Here is a 12,457-nt window from a genome sequence, read left to right as displayed (position 1 = left end):
TAAGTTGTACTTTTGGTCTCTTTCATAATCCCGTATTTCTCAGAGGTTTCATTCATTCTTTTTTATTCTCTTTTCCTTATCCTTGTCTGACTGAGCTGATTCAGAGAACCAGTCTTCTAGCTCTGAAATCTTTCCTTAGCTTGGTCTATTCTGCTGTTAACACTTGAGATTGTATTATGAAATTTTAGTAGTAAATTTTTCAGCTCTATCAGATCAGTTTGTTTTTTCCTTAAAATTGCTATTTCATCTTTTAGCTCTCATATCATTTTATTGGATTCCTTAGAGTGCTTTGATTCAGTTTTGACTTTCTCCTGAATCTCAGTGTTCTTCATTTGTATCCAGATTCTAAATTCTGTGTCTGTAACTTCAACCACTTTAGCCTGGTTAAGAACCATTGCTGGAAAGCTAATGCAGTCATTTGTAAGTAAAAACAGACTGGTTTTTTGAGTTGCCAGAGTTCTTGCACTGGTTCTTTTTCAGCTGTGTTGGCTGATGTTCCTTTAATCTTTGAAGTTGCTGTCTTTTGGATGGGGCTTTGGCTTTCATATTCTTTGATGGCTTTGAGATTTTGACTGTGGTATAAGATGGGTTTAGTTGACTGGCTTCATTTCTGGAGCACTTTAGGGGACCAAGGCTCAACTCAGCACTCCTGGCCTATAGCTCTAATCCTGCAGGACTGGAACTAGGTCCACAACTTTGTTCTCTGGTCCTTTGAGGCTAAGCAAATTTGCAGTGGTGGAACTGAGGCATTCCTGGTCCACTTTGTCTGGGGGATGTTGGCCAAAGTGTTTCATCAGGACAGTGGCAGTGGGGTCCATGCTTGCCCATGTGTGCCAGCAGGGACAGCAGCACAGTAGGACACATGCATTGGTGGGGGTGGGTGGTGGCAGGGTGTGCACACAACCATGCTGGCAGGTGCAGGGCTGCAGTGGCAAAGTCTGTCCATATGCACACCAGTGGCAACAGCAGAGTGGGTTCTGCACACATTCATGCACCAGGAAAGTGGTAGAATTTGTAATCACCAGCAAACTGGTGGAAGGAGGCTGTATGTGTGTGTGTGTGTGTGTGTGTGTGTGTGTGTGTGTGTGTGGTGGCCTCTCTGCTGAGGCTCTCCAATGGTTAGGTAGGCTCTGCCAGTGAAGGAACTATAGCGGTGGCCACTGGGAAGCACCCTGTTTGGGCATCCAAGGCTATGCTGTAAGCTGGCACAGCTAGGCAGGGACCCCAGGAGAGACCAGCAGACAGTGGGCTGCTGAGATCAGACTGGCTTCATCCCATGGAAAAGACAACCCTGCTCTTTCCAGGTCCAAAAGTCAGCAAAGGCCAAAGCCACCTAGAGAAGTGTAACAAGACTTGGGGTTGGGTACACCATTCTCATGCCAAACCCTCTGGCCTCCACACAGGCTGGAGTCTTGACCCTGCCACCTCTGCAAACAACTCTCTCTGTCAGCTCAAATGTCTGTGGGGATTATGGGGTCTCCTGCAGCCAGAATTGTGAAGGTCTATGGTGAGAGTGAGCCACACTTCGTGTATTTAACTCATCCCTTCCCCTGAAGTAGTTGGGGTCCAGAAACAAATCCTGGTATTTGGCAAACCCATGCAAGGTTCCCAGATTCCTCCCTCTTCAGCCAAGGACCTGCATATGTTCTTCATCCCCTCTAAATTCCTCTGTCCAAAGATCTGCTTGGAGTGTACTAGTCTTCTTGATGGTCTGTTTTTTCAGTGGGAGATGCTTCTCCTGGCTGCATGTCATTGGCCATCTTGGCTCCCAGAAATGAGATTTTTATTCCATTTATTTTTAAATTCAGCATTGGAATCAAGGCCATATAAATTTCACAATTTCCTTCATAATAAATTCATGTTTGTTTTTATACGCATATTCCTCCAAAGAGCAAAAATCAAACTTCCTCATGCTCTTGACACCTGCTGAACTGTGCCATGTCTGCCCCTACTGACCATTTTGCCTTCTCTCACATCCTGTTAAGCTTGTGTTTCCTCCCATGGAGAAGCAGAGATCCAGGTAACAGATCTTCCAGTGTAGGAAGATTTTAAAGAGCCATGCTCATGTTTATCAAGAATTTTCATTTAAGAACAACAAAAAAAAAGTTACAGTAATGTAGAATGTTAACTGTAAAATTCTCTGACCCCAATCAGTGTTTTCTAGACTCACATTATTATAAAAATATGATTAGTTTATAGCTCTATAAAAATAATTCATTATACTTACCCAGTTTTCTGAGAATTTTAGGAGTCTGCTCATAAGTTAGACAGAGATTCATCTACATAACTTGAATGCTTAGAGATAATTATCTGTTAAAAGTTTAGCAAAGCAGAATAAAACCCAGTTTCAAAACATAAAAGTAGAAATAGCTGAACTTCCCTAAGGCATTATTGAGTAATGTTGGGGATAGATGTAAGTGTGAATCAATTTGAAAGCTTTTAATAATTAGACCAGATTATGGGGTCATTTTTAACCAACTAGAGGTTTAAAAAGGCGTGAAGTTTGTTTATATAAAATAAAAAGCATGCAATGCTTTGTTCAAAAGAATCTACATGTTGATTCATCACCATAGTCATTATATATGTATATATATGTAAAACCTCTCCCTTTGAGAAAGCAGCACATGAAACATAAACACAAACTTGTGAAATATTAAGAAAACTCTAGCTGCTGAGATATTATTTGCTATGGTAGCAATGAGAAACAAGTTATTTCTGAGGTAAAAATCTATGATACTATGAAATTGAATTGATTCCTTTCATAATACACCATATTTTGAATCAGAGTGATGGTTGATGTACATGACAGGCCATTTTACATGAAAAACAGTATAGATAGGAGACATAATGAGAATGGTGTTAATGGAATAAGGGAAAAGACAGGAAAGTTAAAGTGTGAGCCCTCATGTAGGACAGAGCTTCTCAAACGTTGGCATGTAGTGAAATCAACAAATGGCTTGTTAGAACCCACATTGCCGGGCCCGTCCCTGCCCCCAGACCACAAAGATTTTACTTCAGTGGGTTTACTGATGCAACTCAACAGTTCGAACTCTTAATAGGTTCCCAGGTGATGCTGATGCTATTGGTTTAGGGTTCACACCTTGAGAAACATTGATGTAGGAGGGTTTGAAATATTTCAGCAAAATTGGTACCAGGTTACCATGAAGCTTGGTGAAACAGATTCCTCTGCTTCTGTGACTATAAACTGCTCATTTAGGTTTTTTCTAAATGAAAATATGTAATTCCCAATAAACTAGAACTACCTTCACATTGTTTCTTTTTCAAAAATGGTCTGATTCACATTGCTGTTTGCTATTTATTTTTACTCAAATAGCCTTTCTACAGAACTCTGTCACTGCAAATAGTCTCAATTTGCCATTAACTAACATTCCATCTGAGATGCATCAGGGCTAGAAGAATGATTATTTCACAATAAATGCCTTTGGGTCCAATTTTTATGTAACTTTATACACTTGTACAGCAAATCCCCTCCTCATTTGTCAATGGTCTGAGTGGAACACATGTCCAATCCAGAACTAATCCCAATTCTGGATTATTTTAGGGTAGCTCTATGCATTAATTGGCATAAACTTCCTTTCTCCTAAGTCAATCACTGTGGTAGGAAGAATAGAGTTACTGCTCTCTCTGAACCACATTACTGCTATGCAATACCATAGGCTTTGAAAGAATGTTGGTGTACTGTCTCATGCTGGGTTTCTCAGATGCTCGCCCAAGACAAAGATTTGTATGCACATGGTTTATTAATTATCTCAACAAGACAGGAAAGAGAAAGAAGCTAGCCTTTTATAACCACAGGCAACGATCCCAGGATTGCAGTGTCAGCATGAACCATGGGGGAAGCTCTGGAAGGAAAATGAACTCTAAGGGAAATCCTGAACTGAAATAAGGCAGCTGGCAGCTGGGCTTTCCTGCTTCATTGTCATCCTTAAGCCTGAGGCTCAGGCTGCCCCCAAAGGATGGAGGCTGAGCTCAGTCCCATAGAAACAGTAAGATCTAAGGAGATGTGTGCAGGACAGCAGCAGTATTCACTACAGGGTGACAACCAGACTCTGCCACACCAAGATTAAGAGATTTTATTTTATCTAATATGTCAGCACATCCAGCCAAACATGTGCAAAGAGGGAAAAATGGGACAGAGAGAATGGATAGTTCCTGAATTTGAAAAATGCTGGACTAAATAAAGTTAAATAAAAGACATTCTGCAGGTCTTTTATGAGCCTTTACTATATTAATGGGTGTTGTGAGTCAAACCACAAAATGGTTTTTATGAGACTGTCTCTTGGGAGTATCTTCTGTGAGACCGACTTTGGAAAAGGCTGCTGTGAGCAAGGGGCTGTCAAAGCCTTGTGGAGCAGCATAATCAGATCAGGATTTATGGCATGAAGTAAAAAGGGATGGAGAGAAGGAGCACTAAGAGACAATAAGATCACTTTGCCTTCTGCAAAGGTACAAATGAAATATAGTTAAATCCTGAAATAAGCAAGTGGTATAAAAAAAGAAGGAGGAAATGAATTAGACTCTCTGGTAGTTAGAATTGTCATAACAATGAAGGCTGTGGGGCACTAAAGAAGTAGGAGATCCCAAGGTCAGTGGCTCAAGTGACTCCACAGCCAATGAGGCCCTTAATGATGATGGAGAATTAATGAGGAGGACAATTTGGGGAGGCTAGATTAAAGTTTGAAAACTACATGGAGAGGTGTGGTAAACAACTAAAGCTAGAGGTGTGGATTTTGGATTTACCAGCTTTGGGCTGTGACTTAGTCTGCTTGGGCTGCCGTAACCAAACACCACAGACTAAGTGCCTTAAACAACATAAATTTATTTTCTTAAATTTCTGGAGGCTGGAAGTCCAAGATCAAGGTATTAGCATCATCAGTTCCTGGTGAGACCTACCTCCTTGGCCTGCAAGCAATCACCTGCTCACTTGTCCTCACATGACCGTTTTTGTGGAAAGAGATAGACTCTTCCTCTTCTTGTAAGGACACTAGTCCTATCACGTTAAGACCCTCGTCAATCACTTTTAACATGATTGATTATTCTTTCATTATCTCACTTAACATTAATTTCTTCACTATCTCCAAATACAGTCACATTGAGAGAATGGCTTCAAAATATGATCTTTTGGGAGATAGGAGAAACAATTCAGTTCTTAACTGAAAACAAATTCAGTGCTAGTTGGAGCCTAAAGAACCAGGAAGCTGACTAGACTGAGTATTAACTGGGAATGGAACTCAGAGGGCCTCCAACCTTTGTAAGACAAGGGGGATAAAGGAGAGCCAGACCTGTTAGCTCTCAGAGCTAGTAGACTTGAGAAAACCGTGTTCACTGCTCTGCACTTCTGTTGCTTCACCTGTAAAAAGGAGCTCGTGATTGTTTTTGTTTATGGAGTTTTTATGAAAATAATATATGAGTTAGGGCCCAGTTGGAAGACAGAACACATACTGTGTTTACAACCACAAAGTATAATATAAGGAATTATTAACAGAAGATTTGCTTATAGGGAGTTGTCTGTTGGGAATTAAAGGGAATACTAAGGAACCTAGGTGCCACAGATGGAAGGAGCAGGCATGATTCTCAGGGCTGACATGAAGCACCCAGGGAAGCTCTCCTCATGGCCATCATAGCTGAGCTCCAGACGGTGGAGAATGCATAGCCGTGACTCACTGATGGCTCAGAAATCACTCAGGTGCCTCACAGTTGGGAATTACTGGAAGTCGCTCCTCTGGAGTGCTGGAGCGACTTTCCACAGAGGGATGCACAGGCCTCAGAACCTGCTAGGTGCTGGGAGATGCTGTTGGCCATTGGGCACTGCTATTCCAGGCTGGCACAGATCTCTGCATGGTTTGGTTTAGGATGGCTCTGAGCTAGCTGTCTGGGAAAAAGGTTGGGGCTGGCATACAATGAGTACTCAGTAAATGTTAGCTATTTGCTCCTACTGTGATTCCTACTGGTACTCCTGCTACTGTTGCAGAGTGGTTAAGAACCAGACCTTCACAACCTGGCAAACCTGGGCCATTTATTGGCCAAATCCCTTATATGCCATTTATTAGCTGCAGGATAGTGGGCAAGTGACTTAATCACCTTAGGACTCAATTTTGCCATCTGTGAAATGGCATTAATAATAGTATTCATCTCCTGGGTTTGCTGAGAGCAGTAAATAGGAACATAAAGGTGAACTGCCTTATAAAGAAGCAAGCAAGTAGTAATGGATTTTCTTAAGTGGCTTTTAAAATGTTTTAAATGAATATTAGGTCACTTTCTCTCCATAGAGTGTTCTTGACATTAAGTATAAAACTGAAGGAAGGAATATAGTGAGATAGTAACTAAATAAGTTATATGAATGAAAGCTAAGTGATTTTTAATATGGTGATTATTCCATCTTATCTGTGTGTTGAGTCTGAATTTACCAGATTAATTTTAACTGGATGCCTTGTTTATCGAGTGTAGACCACAGAGAGGAGTTCTAACTCCATTCAGAAGTTCTGAGACAGTAAATTCTCCAAGTGCCTGGTCAATAGCAAATGTATTGATCATTCTGCCCTTCCAAACTCTCACATCAATACTAGTACATAAGACTCTGCAGTTCCACGTAGAATTGAAATTACAAAATCATGCAGAATAAACTAACAGTCATCTTCTGCATGAGTCAGTTAAGACCTTCAATGAAAACATAGTGTCTTCTTTCTAGTCTCAGTGATTACATTTTTAATTACCACATATTTTCAGGCACAACATCGAATTTGAAGATTGATAGATTTGGTAAATTCTTCCTGACTGTTACAGCTGGGAATTAAATTCCAGTTAACATAATTGTGTTTGTTAGTGGTGGTCCATTATGGATATCTACTCCAACTGATAAACTAACTAATCTCAGCTCCACTTGGCACAATGTGGACAAGTCCAGAAATAAGAGACTGGTTATTGTCAAAAACAGTGAGTTTAAGTGAAACCTGTGACTAGTCACAAAGACCACAGCCTTTAAGAGAACAGTCAGAGACTTTCCACAGCAATGTTAAATTAGTCTAGCTCAATTACCATTCTCTAGCTTAGTGACAGAAATAATATATTTCAGAATCTCAAGATATTACTACCTCAGGACAACAGTTCCTTGAATTCCTTATTCACTGTGCTTTGATTTCATTTTGTGTAGTTAGCACTTATAAATAAGTGATTTCAATATGTGAGATTTCCATCTGACCTATCAAATATCTGGGGAAAAATATTAAAAACAAGTCCCTAAGATTCTGTTAGTTTCATAATTGCTGTGGTCTCCTCTTTGATATTTCAAGCAGATGATTTGCAAACAAGTAGAAGTCTCCAGTTTGCTAAATAGTTATCCAAACAAGGTTTAAAGTCACTGGCAGGAACTCCATTGCAAAACAGTTTCTAAAAAAGCCCAAATAGAATAAAATAGGAAATTTTCACCATTATATATTGGTAGCATTAGGAAACATGGCAGAAAAATACTTTTTTAAAATTTTATTGTAAGAACAATGTTAATAATTTGGTATTAGATGTTGTGTTGTTCACTAAGAATCTAATATAAAATAAACTATATCAATTATAGATGTTTAGGTTATAAATGCACATGTATTTATCATCCATAAATGATTCATGTATTACTAGAATATTCCAGCATCTGCCAAATTTACACATATTGTTTCACCTTCTTTTTTTAACAGTTTTACAAATAACATTTAGTTTTCCTATGTGCAATGTATACTGGTTTTCTTTTTTTTTTTTTAAAAAAAGAAACTATTTCCACAGGCTTTTGGGGAAGAGGTGGTATTTGAATACATGAGTAAATTTTTTAGTGGTGATTACTGAGATTTTGGTGCACCCATCACCCGAGTAGTGTACACTGTACCCAGTGTATAGTCTTTTAGCCCTCACCCGCCTCCCACCCTTTCCCTCAGTCTTGTATCATTCATATGCCTTTGCATCCTCATAGCTTAGCTCCCACTTATGAGTGAAAACATACGATATTTGGTTTCCCATTCCTGATTACTTTCACTTTCATTATATACTGTATCTCAGTAGTTTATAATCTATATAAATGGACTTTAAAATGTGCAACTTTATTGTACAGGTTGAGCAGCTCTCATTTGAAAATCTGAAATCCTAAATGATCCAAAATCCATAATATTTTCAGTGTGTACTTGATACTCAAAGTAAATGCTCAATGAAACAGGTCAGATTTTGGATTTTCAGATTAAGGATGTTTAACTGGTAAGTATAATGCAAATATTTCAAAATCTGAAAAAACATCTGAAATCTGAAACACTTCTGGTCCCAAGCATTTAGGGTAAGGGACATTCAGCCTGTATCCTATTTTGACATAAACTAATATGTTTTTCTGGCATTTTAAAGATAGCAACACATCTTTGACCATCCTTCCATTGAGGAACGGATCAGTTTTTCATCCCCTTGAATCTAGGCTGAACTGTGACTGTTTTGTTGAAGATATTACAGAGGAAATGATGCCATACCAGTTCAGGACTTACCCTTTAAAAGGATTGGCAGCTTTCAGCTCAGTCGCTTGGAGCCCTGAACTGTTTTAGAAGAAGGCTGACTATTCCTATGTGAGAGACCACATAGAAACTAAAAATACTTGGAAGAGGACAGGGGCTTAGTTGAGCCCAACCTTCCAGCCAGCTCCAGCAGGGTGGCAAGTATGAGAGTGAGGATATCTTGGAGCCTCAACAACTTGTGCTATCCAATAGCCTTAGGCCACATGTGACTACAGAGCACTCAAAATGTGAGTAGTTTAAATTGAGATGTGCTATAAGAGTAAAATAGATACTGGATTTCTTTTTTTTTCTTTTTCTTTTTTTTCTTTCTTTGAAATGGAGTTTTGCTCTTGTTGCCCAGGTTGGAGTGCAATGGCACCATCTCAGCTCACTACAACCTCTGCCTTCCAGGTTCAAGTGATTCTCCTGCCTCAACCTCCCAAGTAGCTGGGATTACAGGCATGTGCCACCACACCCGGCCAATTTTGTATTTTTAGTAGAGACGGGGTTTCTCCGTGTTGGTCAGGCTGGTCTTGAACTCCGGACCTCAAGTGATCCACCCGCCTCGGTCTCCCAAAGTGCTGGGATTACAGGTGTGAGCCACAGTGCCCGGCCACATATTAGATTTCTAAAAATATGTTTTAAAATCTCATTAAGAATTTTATATTATGTTTAAATAATATTTTAGATATACTGTATTAAACAAAATAGGCTATTAAAATAATTCCACTTACAATTTTTATATTTGGCTATTAGAAAATTTAAAATTACTCTTTCTCTCTCTATATATATATTTGCATCATTGAACAGCGCTTCTCTCAACCATCCCAAACATCAGCTAAAAACCCGATGATTACAGTTGATATTACTTGAGCCATTCAGCTGAGCTATTTCTGAATTTTTGACCCACATAACCTGTGAGATAAAATAAAACAGTATTGTTTTAAGCTATTAGGTTTTGGAGCAGTTTCTTACATAGAAATAGATAACTGAATGACATACATAAAAATACTAAGTAATTTATAGAAATTATGTTCAACCTCTTAGAATTTAGAAGAAAGAAATGTGCTTGACCCAAGCAACATTTTCACAGCCATGGTTAATAAATTGCAACCTAATGCCTAACTTTTTCCTACCTATTTGTAGCAAGTATGGAGTCTTAAATTTATTGATTTAAAATTTGTCTTTGATAAAAAACTCTTTTTTTAACTACTGAAGAGAACACATAGGAAAAGAAAGAAAGTGTAGAAAATTAAAACCAGTATTTTAATTGGTTCTATTCATTTCATCAGGGAACAGAAACAGGAGATCCCAGTGCTTCATTATTGGTTACATTATTTGCATTAACATTTGCAATAATCAATTGAAATGTCAAAATAATCTTTATCCAGGAGTCTTAAATCAGAAAATGCAGATTAACTATTAGGAATACTATTTTCTCGTTAGGCAATACTGAGTAAACAACATAGCTTCTATGAATCCATTTTCTTATTCACATAAAATAAATGACAACATATTAATTACCTATTGAATTATTGTGAGGATTAGAAGAGCTAATATATGTAAAGTACTCATCTCAGGGCCTGGCACAGGGTAAATGCTCTGAAAGTGAGAGATTTAAGAATAATGCATAGGGTAATTACATATGAAAGATTAAAATAGTAGAGTTGCCCTGTCTCAAAAAAATTACATACTTGGTTATGGCATAATTATTGTAACCCTAGTTGTTGTGCAAATGTTATAAACTTGGCTGCCTCTTACCTATCTCTTGATTACACAGCTGGAGCATCCTGCATGATTCTATAGCGCTCAACAGGTGTCTACCAAGCAGACAGACTACAGACCCCTCGGGTCGCATGATGCTGAGCCTCCCCTTGGACACATGAAGATTAAGTTAGTCAAGCATGGAGATTCCTCCCTCTTCCTCACAAACCCCAGATGTTTGGCATCTTCCCAATATCCTAAGACCTCCTGGACTGGGAACAAAATGAGCGCAGTGAAAGAGGAAGCAGTTTTAGTGAAAGCACCACAGGGAACAAACCAATAAAAAAGCAGGGAACTCAGCACAAGCCTGATTTATGTCACTGTGTTTTCCTACTCTCAGCCCCATTCCCCCAAACTCCCAGCAAACACACAAGCACACACAGGTACACACATGCACATACACAACACACACACACACACATGCCTTCTGCCAGCAGCTCTCTTTCTCACTCTCACTTTTCTTTTCAAATGCTGGCATTTGAAAAACTCCCCTATTTTGTTTCACCCTCCTTTTCTGCCTCCCTAAAGAGCTTCTGAAGAGGAGTTTTGATGGCGTGTCTAAGTGCTAATAGATTTGGCAGTGTGAAGCTGTTGCTTGAATCTCATTCCCTGAGGGTGCTTTTCTCTTTTTAACAGTTAAGAAAGAATTGATCTAGCCTCTGTTTTAGTCTCTGTTTCTAAACAGAAAGAAAGAAAGCAAAAGAAAGGAAGGAAGGAAGGAAAGAAGGAAGGGAGGAAGGGAGGGAGGGAGGGAAGGAAGGAGGGAGGGAGGCAGGGGCATACAACGTAAAAGCAAAACATTTTAAGACGATCCCTTTTCAACAGCTGGGGGCAATCCAGTGTATTCAGTTGTGTTAGTTCTGTGTCGGTCAGTAGGAAAAACCATGCAGAAGTGATGATTTAGTTTTCTTGGTGGGAACACAGGGGAACCTAGCTGAAAACAATGGTTGTGGGGTCTTGAATGGACAGGCAAGTCCGGTAGTCAGAAGCAGATTTTGATTAGAAACAGAGGAACTTCTTCCAGGAAAATACATTGTGTCTTCATGACAAACCAAAAATAAACCAAATGTTCTGAAAACTGCCCTTTAAAAAGAAAGAACAGATTGTTCAATTCAAACACTTTCCTGAAGCAAATTGTTGCAGGCTGCACAGCCGCCTTCAGTACCAGCTACCCCTCGATCCTCCCCAGGGCCGGTATGAGGGGTGCATGAGAGACATCTGCATGTGGAGGACTCCACCATGATGCCTGGCTCCCACTGCACTGTCCCAGAGCGGTGTGATGGCAGCTGGGGTTAGTGTTATCTGTCCTGAAAGGGCATTCAACTCAGTTGGCAGAGAACACTCACACACATGGGGAAGCTGAGCCATCAGTGCAAGAGTTAATGCCCGTTTGCAATAATACTAAGGATGTCGCATTCATATACACTCAATGAGCAATAAAGGAATCATAGCAATATGCTCTCACAGGAGATAATGGAGCCACAGGAGATAAAGGAGGATGTCCTGGAAGAGGGGGAACTTTTTTTAAGCCAAGGCAGAAAACCGCTGAAAATTAAATCTTTGCATGCAGCTGTGCAGATCTAAAATCTGTGCTTTTAAAAAGTATACTCTGTGGGGTAGCAGTCCACATCAAAAGGTCACAGTTTAAAAGTTTTGTATTGTGCTTGGGTTATCCCTTAAGATGTTATTTATAGCATCACAAAAGAACAAGAGTAAACTGCAATTTACTATTTTTGGAGCATTTTTTTTTTGTTAGGCATTTGAAGGATGAGATGCACAGTGCCTAAGAGTGTGTCACAGTAGCAATTTCCACTTTATGCAGAATTAATACTCGATTACTTATCTGCTTACCTGGACCTTGAGTGAATAATAGATTCCTAATAAAGGGTTTTTGAGCAAACGGATAGATTGGATGCATTTATGTTATAGCAGCCATAACAGCAAAAGAAAATCAAACACTTACAAAACAGGAGTCAATCAAGTTTTAACTAGAGGAGCCACCAAAGTATCATACAGAGGAGGAAAAACTCAAATGCTCTGCGCCAAGCTCCTGTCATGCCAATTGTACGTGTTTGTGTGTATGTAGGGTAGCTAGAGTTGGATGTGTGATCATCCCTAAAATTCATTTGGTGAAGAAAAATACATTTTATTTGAAATCATTG

At 39.4% G+C, this 12,457-nt stretch overlaps 1 long non-coding RNA gene across 1 annotated transcript; it reads left to right on the top strand.

Moving 5' to 3' along the window:
- The first annotated feature begins 8,578 nt into the window (after positions 1-8,578).
- On the top strand, positions 8,579-10,946 carry LOC108522467 (uncharacterized). Its single transcript, XR_001883481.1, has 2 exons — positions 8,579-8,779; positions 10,312-10,946. It is a non-coding gene; the product is annotated as an uncharacterized LOC108522467 (long non-coding RNA).
- The last annotated feature ends 1,511 nt before the right edge of the window (positions 10,947-12,457 follow it).

The sequence above is a fragment of the Rhinopithecus bieti genome, unplaced genomic scaffold (assembly GCF_001698545.2).
Source record: "Rhinopithecus bieti isolate Rb0 unplaced genomic scaffold, ASM169854v2 scaffold_62808, whole genome shotgun sequence".
NCBI lineage: Eukaryota > Metazoa > Chordata > Mammalia > Primates > Cercopithecidae > Rhinopithecus > Rhinopithecus bieti.
This window is presented reverse-complemented; position numbering and strand designations above follow the sequence as displayed.